Source organism: Cryptomeria japonica, unplaced genomic scaffold, assembly GCF_030272615.1.
Source record: "Cryptomeria japonica unplaced genomic scaffold, Sugi_1.0 HiC_scaffold_117, whole genome shotgun sequence".
NCBI classification, from domain to species: domain Eukaryota; kingdom Viridiplantae; phylum Streptophyta; class Pinopsida; order Cupressales; family Cupressaceae; genus Cryptomeria; species Cryptomeria japonica.
This window is the reverse complement of record NW_026728939.1, coordinates 282,269-299,657: the sequence shown is the minus strand read 5'-3', so window position 1 is coordinate 299,657 and position 17,389 is coordinate 282,269. Positions and strand designations below refer to the sequence as shown.

Below are 17,389 nucleotides of genomic sequence, written 5' to 3'. Positions count from 1 at the left end.
ACATCGGCGCGCACCAAGGAGGGCTCCGAAGTGTGCTCCAAGGTGCGCACGATGGCGTGCACCTCTGGTGCGCACGATTCGGAGCTCGGTTTGACCGGGGTGCGCACACCTTGGCTGGGTTGCGCACCTTTTGTGCGCTCCAAGGTGCGCACGAAGTCGGAGCTCGGTTTGCCCCGGGTGCGCACCTTCGCCAGGGTGCGCACCTTGATGCGCACGCCTTGGCTGGGCTGCGCACCTTGGTGGGCGCCATGGTGCGCACCTTTCGTGCGCTCCAAGGTGCGCACGAAGTCGGAGCTCGGTTTGCCCCGGGTGCGCACCTTGGTGGGCGCCATGGTGCACTCCGAGGTGCCCAAGATTGGTGCGCACCAAGGAGCGCTCCGAAGTGCGCTCCAAGGTGCGCGCGAAGTCGAAAGTTGGGTTAATTGTCCGGTTTGCCTCGGGTGCGCACCTTGCGTGCACCTTCGCCAGGGTGGGCGCCTTGGTGCGCACACCTTGGCTGGGCTGCGCACACCTTGGCACCCGCGTTTCCTTCATTTTAAATTTTTTTTTTTTACAATCTCTCAAGTGGGAAATTCTATAATCTCAACTTTTTTTGCCTTTTCAGGAAACTTTTGAATGGAGCGCATCATTGGTGCGCTCCGAAGTGTGCTCCAAAGCTCTCTCCAGCTGCGTGCACCTGCCCCGGCCGCGCACCCGGCCCCGCCCAGCTTCGCTCACCTGTCCCGGGCGTCTGGTGCGGAACCTTAGAGTAAGAAACATCACCGTGCACCTTGGCCAACGTGCGCGACTCGACCGAGCGCGCACTGGCCGAGGTGCACACCGATTTCACCTGGGTGCGCGCGCAGCACCTCGGGCGCACCGGGGTGCGCGCACAACGCCCGGGTTGCACCGTGGCCTGTGTGCTCGGGGCGCCTCGGGTGCGCGCTCGGTGTCGCCCCCGCGCGCGCGGTAGTGCGGGCAGCGCACCCCGGCCCGGCCCGGCCCCGACGAGAACGCAAACGGGCAAAAGGTTTATTCAAATAGCATTGCGACGCCCGGCGAAAAACTAAAAAAGGGTGCAACACCGGGACTTCCCGGGAGGTCACCCATCCCAGTACTACTCCGGCCCAAGCGCGCTTAACTGCGGAGTTCTGATGGGATCCGGTGCACTAACGCTGGTATGATCGCACCCGTTATGAGCTTGTCGCAGTGTGTACTTAGCAAACCGCGACCCACGTGCGAATCCACCCCGGCCACCCACCCCCGTCGAGGTGCACACCCTCCCTCGCGAAGTGCGCCCCGTTCGCCAAGTGTGAGCCCTGCCCGGGTGCGCGCACCTTGCTAGGGCGTCGGGTGTGCACCCGGCCCGGCCTACGTGCGTGCACCTGGAGGGGGCGTCGTGTGCGTGCAGTGTCCCGTCTGCAACGCGGTGCCCACACACCACCTCGGGCGCAACGACCTGCGCTCACATGTGGGCCGAGTGCACCTTGGTGCATGTTCGGGGCGCCTCGGGTGCACGCTCAATCTTGCCCCGGTGCACCAAGGCGCTCGGTTTGCCCCGGGTGCGCACTTGGTGCAAGGTGGGCACCCAAAATAGGGATCAAGCACCAAAACACAAGTTTCGGGATGCAAAATGGGACCCAAGGACCACAAATGCGTTCCAAGACCCATGATGGGTCCACGAGAACAAAAATGTGTTCCGAGACTTAATAAACAAATATTGGGTTTTAGGAGAAGAAACATGCTCTGATGCCCAAAACGAGAATCGACCCCGAAAAGGCCACAGGCCAAAAGTGGGATGCGAGACAAAAAAAAATGGGACCCGAGGACCAAAATTGGGTTCCCAGGTCGAAGACAGGGCAACCGGACAAGAAACGACCTCTAAGGCTCGAAATGAGTCCCGACGACTAAAACTTGACAAGAAGCACCCATCAGGCACCCAACTCGACACCCATGGGATGCCGACCCACCCGGGCTTCCACCTAGCACACCTTGGCACCCACCCACCCTCGCACCCAACCTCGCACCCAACTTAGCACCTTTGAACCCACATTGGCACTCACCCTGACCCTGGCACCTTGGAACCCACATTGGCACTCACCTTGACCCTGGCACCCACCTTTGCACTCACCTTGGGACCCACCCTGGCTCCCACCTCGGCACCCACCCAGACACCCACCTTGGTTCCTTGGCACCCACCTTGGATCCTTGGCACCCACCCCGACACCCACCTTGGCACGCAACTTGGCTACTTGCCACCCACCTTGGCTCCTTGACGCCCACCCCGACAACCACCCCGTGACCTACCCTGGCTAGGGTTGGTGCACACCCACCCTGGTGCCCACCTTGGCACCCACCCTATGACCCACCTTGGCACGCACCTTAGTACCCACCCCGTTACCCACCCTAGGACCCACCCCGTGACCCACCTTGGCCAGGGTGGGTGCCTTGGTGCGCACAACTTGCCTGGGCTGCACACCAGGGCGGGCTCAAGATGGCACCCGCGTTCCGTTTTTTTCACTATCTTTCAAAACGGAAATTTTAAAATCTCATTTTTTTCTTTTTTTTGCCTTTTCTGGAAATTAGTGAAGGCAGCGCATCAAAGGTGCGCAATGCTGGTGCGAACCCGGGAGCGCTCCGATGTGTGCTCCAAGGTGCGGCGTGCACGAAGTTCGAGCCCGGTTTGCCCCGGGTGCGCACCTCGCGTGCACCTTCGCCGGGGTGAGCACCTTGGCTGGGTTGCGCGCCCTGGTGCGTACCAAGGAGCGCTCTGAAGTGTGCTCCAAGGTGCGGCGTGCACGAAGTCGGAGCCCGGTTTGCCCCGGGTGTGCACCTCGGGTGCGCACCTCGCGTGCACCTTCGCTGCGGTGGGCACCTTGGCTGGGTTGCGCGCCTTGGTGGGCACCATGCAGTGCACGAAGTCGGAGCCCGGTTTGCCCCGGGCGCGCACCTCCGCCAGGGTGGGCACCTTGGTGCGCACAACTTGCCTGGGCTGCGCACCAGGAAGGGCTCAAGATGGCACCCGCGTTCCGTTTTTTTCACTATCTTTCAGAACGGAAATTTTAAAATATCGTTTTTTTTTGCCTTTTCTGGAAATTAGTGAAGGCAGCGCATCAAAGGTGCGCAACGCTGGTGCGAACCTGGGAGCGCTCCGATGTGTGCTCCAAGGTGCGGCGTGCACGAAGTCGGAGCCCGGTTTGCCCCGGGTGCGCCCTGGTGGGCACCATGGTGCGCACCAAGGAGCGCTCCGAAGTGTGCTCCAAGGTGCGGCCTGCACGAAGTCGGAGCCCGGTTTGCCCCGGGTGTGCACCTCGGGTGGGCACCTTGGTGCGCATGCCTTGCCTGGGCTGCGCACCAGGGCGGGCTCAAGATGGCACCCGCGTTCCTTTTTTTTCACTATCTTTCAAAACGGAAATTTTAAAATCTCATTTTTTTTTGCCTTTTTCTGGAAATTAGTGAAGGCAGCGCATCAAAGGTGCGCACCTCGCTGCCCACCACGGTGCGCAACGCCGGTGGGCACCCGGGAGTGCTTCGAAGTGTGCTCCAAGGTGCTGCGTGCACGTTGTCGGAGCCCGGTTTGCCCCGGGTGCGCACCTCGCGTGCACCTTCGTCGGGGTGGGCACCTTGGCTTGCTTTGCCCCGGCTGCGCTCCGAAGCGGGGTTATTGGAGCGCCGCCTCTTTTTTTGTCGGAGCGTTTGGTGGGGTTTCTCGCATTGGCTCTTCCGAGGCCCGGTTGCCACCCTGGCGCGCACGAAGTCGGAAGTAGGGTTAATTGCCCGGGTGCGCACCTTTGCCAGGGTGGCACCTTACCTGGGCTGCGCACCAGGGCGGGCTCAAGATGGCACGCGCGTTCCGTTTTTTTCACTATCTTTCAAAACGGAAATTTTAAAATCTCCTTTTTTTTTTGCCTTTTCTGGAAATTAGTGAAGGCAGCGCATCAAAGGTGCGCACCTCGCTGCCCACCTTGGTGTGCTCTGAGGTGCGCACCCGGGAGCGCTACGAAGTGTGCTCCAAGGTGCGGCGTGCACGTTGTCGGAGCCCGGTTTGCCCCGGGTGCGCACCTCGCCTGCACCTTGGCCGGGGTGGGCACCTTGGCTGGGTTTGCCCAGGGTGCGCTCCGAAGCGGGGTTACTGGAGCGCCCCCTCTTTTTTTGTCAGAGAGTTTGGTGGGGTTTCTCGCATTGGCTCTTCCCAGGCCCGGTTGTTGGGTGCGCTCCCACCCTGGCGCGCGCGAAGTTGGAAGTTGGGTTAATTGCCCGAGCGCGCACCTTCGCCAGGGTGGGCACCTTGGTGCGCAAACCTTGGCTGGGCTGCGCACCAGGGCGGGCTCAAGATGGCACCAGCATTCCCTTTTTCTCACTATCTTTCAAAACGGAAATTTTAAAATCTCGTTTTTTTTTTGCCTTTTATGGAAATTAGTGAAGGCATCGCATCAAAGGTGCGCACCTCGCTGCCCACCTTGGTGTGCTCCGAGGTGCCCACCACGGTGCGCAACGCCGGTGCGAACCCGGGAGCGCCCCGATGTGTGCTCCAAGGTGCGGCGTGCACGAAGTCGGACCCCGGTTTGCCCCGGGTGCGCACCTCGCGTGCACCTTGGTGCGCACACCTTGGCTGGGTTGCGCGGCCTGGTGGGCACCATGGTGCGCACCAAGGAGCGCTCCGAAGTGTGCTCCAAGGTGCGGCGTGCACGAAGTCGGAGCCCGGTTTGCCCCGGGTGCGCACCTTCGCCGCGGTGGGCACCATGGCGTGCACGAAGTCGGAGCCCGGTTTGCCCCGGGTGCGCACCTCGCGTGCACCTTCGCCGGGGTGGGCACCTCGGCTGGGTTGCGCGCCCTGGTGCGCACCAAGGAGCGCTCTGAAGTGTGCTCCAAGGTGCGGCGTGCACGAAGTCGGAGCCCGGTTTGCCCCGGGTGTGCACCTCGCGTGCACCTTCGCTGCGGTGGGCACCTTGGCTGGGTTGCGCGCCTTGGTGGGCACCATGCAGTGCACGAAGTCGGAGCCCGGTTTGCCCCGGGCGCGCACCTCCGCCAGGGTGGGCACCTTGGTGCGCACAACTTGCCTGGGCTGCGCACCAGGAAGGGCTCAAGATGGCACCCGCGTTCCGTTTTTTTCACTATCTTTCAGAACGGAAATTTTAAAATATCGTTTTTTTTTGCCTTTTCTGGAAATTAGTGAAGGCAGCGCATCAAAGGTGCGCAACGCTGGTGCGAACCTGGGAGCGCTCCGATGTGTGCTCCAAGGTGCGGCGTGCACGAAGTCGGACCCCGGTTTGCCCCGGGTGCGCACCTCGCGTGCACCTTGGTGCGCACACCTTGGCTGGGTTGCGCGCCCTGGTGGGCACCATGGTGCGCACCAAGGAGCGCTCCGAAGTGTGCTCCAAGGTGCGGCGTGCACGAAGTCGGAGCCCGGTTTGCCCCGGGTGCGCACCTCGCGTGCACCTTCGCCGCGGTGGGCACCATGGCGTGCACGAAGTCGGAGCCCGGTTTGCCCCGGGTGCGCACCTCGCGTGCACCTTCGCCGGGGTGGGCACCTTGGTGTGCAGACCTTGGCTGGGTTGCGCGCCCTGGTGGGCACCATGGTGCGCACCAAGGAGCGCTCCGAAGTGTGCTCCAAGGTGCGGCCTGCACGAAGTCGGAGCCCGGTTTGCCCCGCGTGTGCACCTCGGGTGGGCACCTTGGTGCGCATGCCTTGCCTGGGCTGCGCACCAGGGCGGGCTCAAGATGGCACCCGCGTTCCTTTTTTTTCACTATCTTTCAAAACGGAAATTTTAAAATCTCATTTTTGTTTGCCTTTTTCTGGAAATTAGTGAAGGCAGCGCATCAAAGGTGCGCACCTCGCTGCCCACCACGGTGCGCAACGCCGGTGGGCACCCGGGAGTGCTTCGAAGTGTGCTCCAAGGTGCTGCGTGCACGTTGTCGGAGCCCGGTTTGCCCCGGGTGCGCACCTCGCGTGCACCTTCGTCGGGGTGGGCACCTTGGCTGGGTTTGCCCCGGCTGCGCTCCGAAGCGGGGTTATTGGAGCGCCGCCTCTTTTTTTGTCGGAGCGTTTGGTGGGGTTTCTCGCATTGGCTCTTCCGAGGCCCGGTTGCCACCCTGGCGCGCACGAAGTCGGAAGTAGGGTTAATTGCCCGGGTGCGCACCTTTGCCAGGGTGGGCACCTTACCTGGGCTGCGCACCAGGGCGGGCTCAAGATGGCACGCGCGTTCCGTTTTTTTCACTATCTTTCAAAACGGAAATTTTAAAATCTCCTTTTTTTTTTGCCTTTTCTGGAAATTAGTGAAGGCAGCGCATCAAAGGTGCGCACCTCGCTGCCCACCTTGGTGTGCTCTGAGGTGCGCACCCGGGAGCGCTACGAAGTGTGCTCCAAGGTGCGGCGTGCACGTTGTCGGAGCCCGGTTTGCCCCGGGTGCGCACCTCGCCTGCACCTTGGCCGGGGTGGGCACCTTGGCTGGGTTTGCCCAGGGTGCGCTCCGAAGCGGGGTTACTGGAGCGCCCCCTCTTTTTTTGTCAGAGCGTTTGGTGGGGTTTCTCGCATTGGCTCTTCCCAGGCCCGGTTGTTGGGTGCGCTCCCACCCTGGCGCGCGCGAAGTTGGAAGTTGGGTTAATTGCCCGGGCGCGCACCTTCGCCAGGGTGGGCACCTTGGTGCGCACACCTTGGCTGGGCTGCGCACCAGGGCGGGCTCAAGATGGCACCAGCATTCCCTTTTTCTCACTATCTTTCAAAACGGAAATTTTAAAATCTCGTTTTTTTTTTGCCTTTTATGGAAATTAGTGAAGGCATCGCATCAAAGGTGCGCACCTCGCTGCCCACCTTGGTGTGCTCCGAGGTGCCCACCACGGTGCGCAACGCCGGTGCGAACCCGGGAGCGCCCCGATGTGTGCTCCAAGGTGCGGCGTGCACGAAGTCGGACCCCGGTTTGCCCCGGGTGCGCACCTCGCGTGCACCTTGGTGCGCACACCTTGGCTGGGTTGCGCGGCCTGGTGGGCACCATGGTGCGCACCAAGGAGCGCTCCGAAGTGTGCTCCAAGGTGCGGCGTGCACGAAGTCGGAGCCCGGTTTGCCCCGGGTACGCACCTCGCGTGCACCTTCGCCGGGGTGGGCACCTCGGCTGGGTTGCGCGCCCTGGTGCGCACCAAGGAGCGCTCCGAAGTGTGCTCCAAGGTGCGGCGTGCACGAAGTCGGAGCCCGGTTTGCCCCGGGTGCGCACCTTCGCCGCGGTGCGCACCATGGCGTGCACGAAGTCGGAGCCCGGTTTGCCCCGGGTGCGCACCTCGCGTGCACCTTCGGCGGGGTTGCGCGCCCTGGTGGGCACCATGGTGCGCACCAAGGAGCGCTCCGAAGTGTGCTCCAAGGTGCGGCGTGCACGAAGTCGGAGCCCGGTTTGCCCCGGGTGCGCACCTCGCGTGCACCTTCGGCGGGGTTGCGCGCCCTGGTGGGCACCATGGTGCGCACCAAGGAGCGCTCCGAAGTGTGCTCCAAGGTGCGGCGTGCACGAAGTCGGAGCCCGGTTTGCCCCGGGTGCGCACCTCGCGTGCACCTTCGCCGCGGTGGGCACCATGGCGTGCACGAAGTCGGAGCCCGGTTTGCCCCGGGTGCGCACCTCGCGTGCACCTTCGCCGGGGTGGGCACCTCGGCTGGGTTGCGCGCCCTGGTGCGCACCAAGGAGCGCTCCGAAGTGTGCTCCAAGGTGCGGCGTGCACGAAGTCGGAGCCCGGTTTGCCCCGGGTGCGCACCTCGCGTGCACCTTCGCCAGGGTGGGCACCTCGGTGCGCACACCTTCTCAATGTTTTCTTGCCTTTTCTGGAAATTGGTGAAGGCAGCGCATCAAAGGTGCGCACCTCGGTGTGCTCCGAGGTGCGAACCCGAGAGCGCTCCGAGGTGCCCACGAAGTCGAAAGTCGGGTTAATTGCATTGTTTTCCCCGGGTGCGCTCCGAGGTGCGCAACATCGGCGCGCACCAAGGAGGGCTCCGAAGTGTGCTCCAAGGTGCGCACGATGGCGTGCACCTCTGGTGCGCACGATTCGGAGCTCGGTTTGACCGGGGTGCGCACACCTTGGCTGGGTTGCGCACCTTTTGTGCGCTCCAAGGTGCGCACGAAGTCGGAGCTCGGTTTGCCCCGGGTGCGCACCTTCGCCAGGGTGCGCACCTTGATGCGCACGCCTTGGCTGGGCTGCGCACCTTGGTGGGCGCCATGGTGCGCACCTTTCGTGCGCTCCAAGGTGCGCACGAAGTCGGAGCTCGGTTTGCCCCGGGTGCGCACCTTGGTGGGCGCCATGGTGCACTCCGAGGTGCCCAAGATTGGTGCGCACCAAGGAGCGCTCCGAAGTGCGCTCCAAGGTGCGCGCGAAGTCGAAAGTTGGGTTAATTGTCCGGTTTGCCTCGGGTGCGCACCTTGCGTGCACCTTCGCCAGGGTGGGCGCCTTGGTGCGCACACCTTGGCTGGGCTGCGCACACCTTGGCACCCGCGTTTCCTTCATTTTAAATTTTTTTTTTTTACAATCTCTCAAGTGGGAAATTCTATAATCTCAACTTTTTTTGCCTTTTCAGGAAACTTTTGAATGGAGCGCATCATTGGTGCGCTCCGAAGTGTGCTCCAAAGCTCTCTCCAGCTGCGTGCACCTGCCCCGGCCGCGCACCCGGCCCCGCCCAGCTTCGCTCACCTGTCCCGGGCGTCTGGTGCGGAACCTTAGAGTAAGAAACATCACCGTGCACCTTGGCCAACGTGCGCGACTCGACCGAGCGCGCACTGGCCGAGGTGCACACCGATTTCACCTGGGTGCGCGCGCAGCACCTCGGGCGCACCGGGGTGCGCGCACAACGCCCGGGTTGCACCGTGGCCTGTGTGCTCGGGGCGCCTCGGGTGCGCGCTCGGTGTCGCCCCCGCGCGCGCGGTAGTGCGGGCAGCGCACCCCGGCCCGGCCCGGCCCCGACGAGAACGCAAACGGGCAAAAGGTTTATTCAAATAGCATTGCGACGCCCGGCGAAAAACTAAAAAAGGGTGCAACACCGGGACTTCCCGGGAGGTCACCCATCCCAGTACTACTCCGGCCCAAGCGCGCTTAACTGCGGAGTTCTGATGGGATCCGGTGCACTAACGCTGGTATGATCGCACCCGTTATGAGCTTGTCGCAGTGTGTACTTAGCAAACCGCGACCCACGTGCGAATCCACCCCGGCCACCCACCCCCGTCGAGGTGCACACCCTCCCTCGCGAAGTGCGCCCCGTTCGCCAAGTGTGAGCCCTGCCCGGGTGCGCGCACCTTGCTAGGGCGTCGGGTGTGCACCCGGCCCGGCCTACGTGCGTGCACCTGGAGGGGGCGTCGTGTGCGTGCAGTGTCCCGTCTGCAACGCGGTGCCCACACACCACCTCGGGCGCAACGACCTGCGCTCACATGTGGGCCGAGTGCACCTTGGTGCATGTTCGGGGCGCCTCGGGTGCACGCTCGATCTTGCCCCGGTGCACCAAGGCGCTCGGTTTGCCCCGGGTGCGCACTTGGTGCAAGGTGGGCACCCAAAATAGGGATCAAGCACCAAAACACAAGTTTCGGGATGCAAAATGGGACCCAAGGACCACAAATGCGTTCCAAGACCCATGATGGGTCCACGAGAACAAAAATGTGTTCCGAGACTTAATAAACAAATATTGGGTTTTAGGAGAAGAAACATGCTCTGATGCCCAAAACGAGAATCGACCCCGAAAAGGCCACAGGCCAAAAGTGGGATGCGAGACAAAAAAAAATGGGACCCGAGGACCAAAATTGGGTTCCCAGGTCGAAGACAGGGCAACCGGACAAGAAACGACCTCTAAGGCTCGAAATGAGTCCCGACGACTAAAACTTGACAAGAAGCACCCATCAGGCACCCAACTCGACACCCATGGGATGCCGACCCACCCGGGCTTCCACCTAGCACACCTTGGCACCCACCCACCCTCGCACCCAACCTCGCACCCAACTTAGCACCTTTGAACCCACATTGGCACTCACCCTGACCCTGGCACCTTGGAACCCACATTGGCACTCACCTTGACCCTGGCACCCACCTTTGCACTCACCTTGGGACCCACCCTGGCTCCCACCTCGGCACCCACCCAGACACCCACCTTGGTTCCTTGGCACCCACCTTGGATCCTTGGCACCCACCCCGACACCCACCTTGGCACGCAACTTGGCTACTTGCCACCCACCTTGGCTCCTTGACGCCCACCCCGACAACCACCCCGTGACCTACCCTGGCTAGGGTTGGTGCACACCCACCCTGGTGCCCACCTTGGCACCCACCCTATGACCCACCTTGGCACGCACCTTAGTACCCACCCCGTTACCCACCCTAGGACCCACCCCGTGACCCACCTTGGCCAGGGTGGGTGCCTTGGTGCGCACAACTTGCCTGGGCTGCACACCAGGGCGGGCTCAAGATGGCACCCGCGTTCCGTTTTTTTCACTATCTTTCAAAACGGAAATTTTAAAATCTCATTTTTTTCTTTTTTTTGCCTTTTCTGGAAATTAGTGAAGGCAGCGCATCAAAGGTGCGCAATGCTGGTGCGAACCCGGGAGCGCTCCGATGTGTGCTCCAAGGTGCGGCGTGCACGAAGTCCGAGCCCGGTTTGCCCCGGGTGCGCACCTCGCGTGCACCTTCGCCGGGGTGAGCACCTTGGCTGGGTTGCGCGCCCTGGTGCGTACCAAGGAGCGCTCTGAAGTGTGCTCCAAGGTGCGGCGTGCACGAAGTCGGAGCCCGGTTTGCCCCGGGTGTGCACCTCGGGTGCGCACCTCGCGTGCACCTTCGCTGCGGTGGGCACCTTGGCTGGGTTGCGCGCCTTGGTGGGCACCATGCAGTGCACGAAGTCGGAGCCCGGTTTGCCCCGGGCGCGCACCTCCGCCAGGGTGGGCACCTTGGTGCGCACAACTTGCCTGGGCTGCGCACCAGGAAGGGCTCAAGATGGCACCCGCGTTCCGTTTTTTTCACTATCTTTCAGAACGGAAATTTTAAAATATCGTTTTTTTTTGCCTTTTCTGGAAATTAGTGAAGGCAGCGCATCAAAGGTGCGCAACGCTGGTGCGAACCTGGGAGCGCTCCGATGTGTGCTCCAAGGTGCGGCGTGCACGAAGTCGGAGCCCGGTTTGCCCCGGGTGCGCCCTGGTGGGCACCATGGTGCGCACCAAGGAGCGCTCCGAAGTGTGCTCCAAGGTGCGGCCTGCACGAAGTCGGAGCCCGGTTTGCCCCGGGTGTGCACCTCGGGTGGGCACCTTGGTGCGCATGCCTTGCCTGGGCTGCGCACCAGGGCGGGCTCAAGATGGCACCCGCGTTCCTTTTTTTTCACTATCTTTCAAAACGGAAATTTTAAAATCTCATTTTTTTTTGCCTTTTTCTGGAAATTAGTGAAGGCAGCGCATCAAAGGTGCGCACCTCGCTGCCCACCACGGTGCGCAACGCCGGTGGGCACCCGGGAGTGCTTCGAAGTGTGCTCCAAGGTGCTGCGTGCACGTTGTCGGAGCCCGGTTTGCCCCGGGTGCGCACCTCGCGTGCACCTTCGTCGGGGTGGGCACCTTGGCTTGGTTTGCCCCGGCTGCGCTCCGAAGCGGGGTTATTGGAGCGCCGCCTCTTTTTTTGTCGGAGCGTTTGGTGGGGTTTCTCGCATTGGCTCTTCCGAGGCCCGGTTGCCACCCTGGCGCGCACGAAGTCGGAAGTAGGGTTAATTGCCCGGGTGCGCACCTTTGCCAGGGTGGCACCTTACCTGGGCTGCGCACCAGGGCGGGCTCAAGATGGCACGCGCGTTCCGTTTTTTTCACTATCTTTCAAAACGGAAATTTTAAAATCTCCTTTTTTTTTTGCCTTTTCTGGAAATTAGTGAAGGCAGCGCATCAAAGGTGCGCACCTCGCTGCCCACCTTGGTGTGCTCTGAGGTGCGCACCCGGGAGCGCTACGAAGTGTGCTCCAAGGTGCGGCGTGCACGTTGTCGGAGCCCGGTTTGCCCCGGGTGCGCACCTCGCCTGCACCTTGGCCGGGGTGGGCACCTTGGCTGGGTTTGCCCAGGGTGCGCTCCGAAGCGGGGTTACTGGAGCGCCCCCTCTTTTTTTGTCAGAGAGTTTGGTGGGGTTTCTCGCATTGGCTCTTCCCAGGCCCGGTTGTTGGGTGCGCTCCCACCCTGGCGCGCGCGAAGTTGGAAGTTGGGTTAATTGCCCGGGCGCGCACCTTCGCCAGGGTGGGCACCTTGGTGCGCAAACCTTGGCTGGGCTGCGCACCAGGGCGGGCTCAAGATGGCACCAGCATTCCCTTTTTCTCACTATCTTTCAAAACGGAAATTTTAAAATCTCATTTTTTTTTTGCCTTTTATGGAAATTAGTGAAGGCATCGCATCAAAGGTGCGCACCTCGCTGCCCACCTTGGTGTGCTCCGAGGTGCCCACCACGGTGCGCAACGCCGGTGCGAACCCGGGAGCGCCCCGATGTGTGCTCCAAGGTGCGGCGTGCACGAAGTCGGACCCCGGTTTGCCCCGGGTGCGCACCTCGCGTGCACCTTGGTGCGCACACCTTGGCTGGGTTGCGCGGCCTGGTGGGCACCATGGTGCGCACCAAGGAGCGCTCCGAAGTGTGCTCCAAGGTGCGGCGTGCACGAAGTCGGAGCCCGGTTTGCCCCGGGTGCGCACCTTCGCCGCGGTGGGCACCATGGCGTGCACGAAGTCGGAGCCCGGTTTGCCCCGGGTGCGCACCTCGCGTGCACCTTCGCCGGGGTGGGCACCTCGGCTGGGTTGCGCGCCCTGGTGCGCACCAAGGAGCGCTCTGAAGTGTGCTCCAAGGTGCGGCGTGCACGAAGTCGGAGCCCGGTTTGCCCCGGGTGTGCACCTCGCGTGCACCTTCGCTGCGGTGGGCACCTTGGCTGGGTTGCGCGCCTTGGTGGGCACCATGCAGTGCACGAAGTCGGAGCCCGGTTTGCCCCGGGCGCGCACCTCCGCCAGGGTGGGCACCTTGGTGCGCACAACTTGCCTGGGCTGCGCACCAGGAAGGGCTCAAGATGGCACCCGCGTTCCGTTTTTTTCACTATCTTTCAGAACGGAAATTTTAAAATATCGTTTTTTTTTGCCTTTTCTGGAAATTAGTGAAGGCAGCGCATCAAAGGTGCGCAACGCTGGTGCGAACCTGGGAGCGCTCCGATGTGTGCTCCAAGGTGCGGCGTGCACGAAGTCGGACCCCGGTTTGCCCCGGGTGCGCACCTCGCGTGCACCTTGGTGCGCACACCTTGGCTGGGTTGCGCGCCCTGGTGGGCACCATGGTGCGCACCAAGGAGCGCTCCGAAGTGTGCTCCAAGGTGCGGCGTGCACGAAGTCGGAGCCCGGTTTGCCCCGGGTGCGCACCTCGCGTGCACCTTCGCCGCGGTGGGCACCATGGCGTGCACGAAGTCGGAGCCCGGTTTGCCCCGGGTGCGCACCTCGCGTGCACCTTCGCCGGGGTGGGCACCTTGGTGTGCAGACCTTGGCTGGGTTGCGCGCCCTGGTGGGCACCATGGTGCGCACCAAGGAGCGCTCCGAAGTGTGCTCCAAGGTGCGGCCTGCACGAAGTCGGAGCCCGGTTTGCCCCGGGTGTGCACCTCGGGTGGGCACCTTGGTGCGCATGCCTTGCCTGGGCTGCGCACCAGGGCGGGCTCAAGATGGCACCCGCGTTCCTTTTTTTTCACTATCTTTCAAAACGGAAATTTTAAAATCTCATTTTTTTTTGCCTTTTTCTGGAAATTAGTGAAGGCAGCGCATCAAAGGTGCGCACCTCGCTGCCCACCACGGTGCGCAACGCCGGTGGGCACCCGGGAGTGCTTCGAAGTGTGCTCCAAGGTGCTGCGTGCACGTTGTCGGAGCCCGGTTTGCCCCGGGTGCGCACCTCGCGTGCACCTTCGTCGGGGTGGGCACCTTGGCTGGGTTTGCCCCGGCTGCGCTCCGAAGCGGGGTTATTGGAGCGCCGCCTCTTTTTTTGTCGGAGCGTTTGGTGGGGTTTCTCGCATTGGCTCTTCCGAGGCCCGGTTGCCACCCTGGCGCGCACGAAGTCGGAAGTAGGGTTAATTGCCCGGGTGCGCACCTTTGCCAGGGTGGGCACCTTACCTGGGCTGCGCACCAGGGCGGGCTCAAGATGGCACGCGCGTTCCGTTTTTTTCACTATCTTTCAAAACGGAAATTTTAAAATCTCCTTTTTTTTTTGCCTTTTCTGGAAATTAGTGAAGGCAGCGCATCAAAGGTGCGCACCTCGCTGCCCACCTTGGTGTGCTCTGAGGTGCGCACCCGGGAGCGCTACGAAGTGTGCTCCAAGGTGCGGCGTGCACGTTGTCGGAGCCCGGTTTGCCCCGGGTGCGCACCTCGCCTGCACCTTGGCCGGGGTGGGCACCTTGGCTGGGTTTGCCCAGGGTGCGCTCCGAAGCGGGGTTACTGGAGCGCCCCCTCTTTTTTTGTCAGAGCGTTTGGTGGGGTTTCTCGCATTGGCTCTTCCCAGGCCCGGTTGTTGGGTGCGCTCCCACCCTGGCGCGCGCGAAGTTGGAAGTTGGGTTAATTGCCCGGGCGCGCACCTTCGCCAGGGTGGGCACCTTGGTGCGCACACCTTGGCTGGGCTGCGCACCAGGGCGGGCTCAAGATGGCACCAGCATTCCCTTTTTCTCACTATCTTTCAAAACGGAAATTTTAAAATCTCGTTTTTTTTTTGCCTTTTATGGAAATTAGTGAAGGCATCGCATCAAAGGTGCGCACCTCGCTGCCCACCTTGGTGTGCTCCGAGGTGCCCACCACGGTGCGCAACGCCGGTGCGAACCCGGGAGCGCCCCGATGTGTGCTCCAAGGTGCGGCGTGCACGAAGTCGGACCCCGGTTTGCCCCGGGTGCGCACCTCGCGTGCACCTTGGTGCGCACACCTTGGCTGGGTTGCGCGGCCTGGTGGGCACCATGGTGCGCACCAAGGAGCGCTCCGAAGTGTGCTCCAAGGTGCGGCGTGCACGAAGTCGGAGCCCGGTTTGCCCCGGGTACGCACCTCGCGTGCACCTTCGCCGGGGTGGGCACCTCGGCTGGGTTGCGCGCCCTGGTGCGCACCAAGGAGCGCTCCGAAGTGTGCTCCAAGGTGCGGCGTGCACGAAGTCGGAGCCCGGTTTGCCCCGGGTGCGCACCTTCGCCGCGGTGCGCACCATGGCGTGCACGAAGTCGGAGCCCGGTTTGCCCCGGGTGCGCACCTCGCGTGCACCTTCGGCGGGGTTGCGCGCCCTGGTGGGCACCATGGTGCGCACCAAGGAGCGCTCCGAAGTGTGCTCCAAGGTGCGGCGTGCACGAAGTCGGAGCCCGGTTTGCCCCGGGTGCGCACCTCGCGTGCACCTTCGGCGGGGTTGCGCGCCCTGGTGGGCACCATGGTGCGCACCAAGGAGCGCTCCGAAGTGTGCTCCAAGGTGCGGCGTGCACGAAGTCGGAGCCCGGTTTGCCCCGGGTGCGCACCTCGCGTGCACCTTCGCCGCGGTGGGCACCATGGCGTGCACGAAGTCGGAGCCCGGTTTGCCCCGGGTGCGCACCTCGCGTGCACCTTCGCCGGGGTGGGCACCTCGGCTGGGTTGCGCGCCCTGGTGCGCACCAAGGAGCGCTCCGAAGTGTGCTCCAAGGTGCGGCGTGCACGAAGTCGGAGCCCGGTTTGCCCCGGGTGCGCACCTCGCGTGCACCTTCGCCAGGGTGGGCACCTCGGTGCGCACACCTTCTCAATGTTTTCTTGCCTTTTCTGGAAATTGGTGAAGGCAGCGCATCAAAGGTGCGCACCTCGGTGTGCTCCGAGGTGCGAACCCGAGAGCGCTCCGAGGTGCCCACGAAGTCGAAAGTCGGGTTAATTGCATTGTTTTCCCCGGGTGCGCTCCGAGGTGCGCAACATCGGCGCGCACCAAGGAGGGCTCCGAAGTGTGCTCCAAGGTGCGCACGATGGCGTGCACCTCTGGTGCGCACGATTCGGAGCTCGGTTTGACCGGGGTGCGCACACCTTGGCTGGGTTGCGCACCTTTTGTGCGCTCCAAGGTGCGCACGAAGTCGGAGCTCGGTTTGCCCCGGGTGCGCACCTTCGCCAGGGTGCGCACCTTGATGCGCACGCCTTGGCTGGGCTGCGCACCTTGGTGGGCGCCATGGTGCGCACCTTTCGTGCGCTCCAAGGTGCGCACGAAGTCGGAGCTCGGTTTGCCCCGGGTGCGCACCTTGGTGGGCGCCATGGTGCACTCCGAGGTGCCCAAGATTGGTGCGCACCAAGGAGCGCTCCGAAGTGCGCTCCAAGGTGCGCGCGAAGTCGAAAGTTGGGTTAATTGTCCGGTTTGCCTCGGGTGCGCACCTTGCGTGCACCTTCGCCAGGGTGGGCGCCTTGGTGCGCACACCTTGGCTGGGCTGCGCACACCTTGGCACCCGCGTTTCCTTCATTTTAAATTTTTTTTTTTTACAATCTCTCAAGTGGGAAATTCTATAATCTCAACTTTTTTTGCCTTTTCAGGAAACTTTTGAATGGAGCGCATCATTGGTGCGCTCCGAAGTGTGCTCCAAAGCTCTCTCCAGCTGCGTGCACCTGCCCCGACCGCGCACCCGGCCCCGCCCAGCTTCGCTCACCTGTCCCGGGCGTCTGGTGCGGAACCTTAGAGTAAGAAACATCACCGTGCACCTTGGCCAACGTGCGCGACTCGACCGAGCGCGCACTGGCCGAGGTGCACACCGATTTCACCTGGGTGCGCGCGCAGCACCTCGGGCGCACCGGGGTGCGCGCACAACGCCCGGGTTGCACCGTGGCCTGTGTGCTCGGGGCGCCTCGGGTGCGCGCTCGGTGTCGCCCCCGCGCGCGCGGTAGTGCGGGCAGCGCACCCCGGCCCGGCCCGGCCCCGACGAGAACGCAAACGGGCAAAAGGTTTATTCAAATAGCATTGCGACGCCCGGCGAAAAACTAAAAAAGGGTGCAACACCGGGACTTCCCGGGAGGTCACCCATCCCAGTACTACTCCGGCCCAAGCGCGCTTAACTGCGGAGTTCTGATGGGATCCGGTGCACTAATGCTGGTATGATCGCACCCGTTATGAGCTTGTCGCAGTGTGTACTTAGCAAACCGCGACCCACGTGCGAATCCACCCCGGCCACCCACCCCCGTCGAGGTGCACACCCTCCCTCGCGAAGTGCGCCCCGTTCGCCAAGTGTGAGCCCTGCCCGGGTGCGCGCACCTTGCTAGGGCGTCGGGTGTGCACCCGGCCCGGCCTACGTGCGTGCACCTGGAGGGGGCGTCGTGTGCGTGCAGTGTCCCGTCTGCAACGCGGTGCCCACACACCACCTCGGGCGCAACGACCTGCGCTCACATGTGGGCCGAGTGCACCTTGGTACATGTTCGGGGCGCCTCGGGTGCACGCTCGATCTTGCCCCGGTGCACCAAGGCGCTCGGTTTGCCCCGGGT

The 17,389-nt window shown here is 63.0% G+C and overlaps 3 non-coding genes across 3 annotated transcripts; all 3 read right to left on the bottom strand.

Moving 5' to 3' along the window:
• Positions 1–1,052: 1,052 nt before the first annotated feature.
• LOC131865714 (5S ribosomal RNA) lies at positions 1,053–1,171 on the bottom strand. The gene has a single exon (XR_009364396.1). It is a non-coding gene; the product is annotated as a 5S ribosomal RNA (ribosomal RNA).
• Positions 1,172–8,975: 7,804 nt separating this feature from the next.
• LOC131865713 (5S ribosomal RNA) lies at positions 8,976–9,094 on the bottom strand. The gene has a single exon (XR_009364395.1). It is a non-coding gene; the product is annotated as a 5S ribosomal RNA (ribosomal RNA).
• A 7,804-nt stretch (positions 9,095–16,898) lies between these two features.
• On the bottom strand, positions 16,899–17,017 carry LOC131865719 (5S ribosomal RNA). The gene has a single exon (XR_009364401.1). It is a non-coding gene; the product is annotated as a 5S ribosomal RNA (ribosomal RNA).
• Between the last annotated feature and the right edge of the window lie 372 nt (positions 17,018–17,389).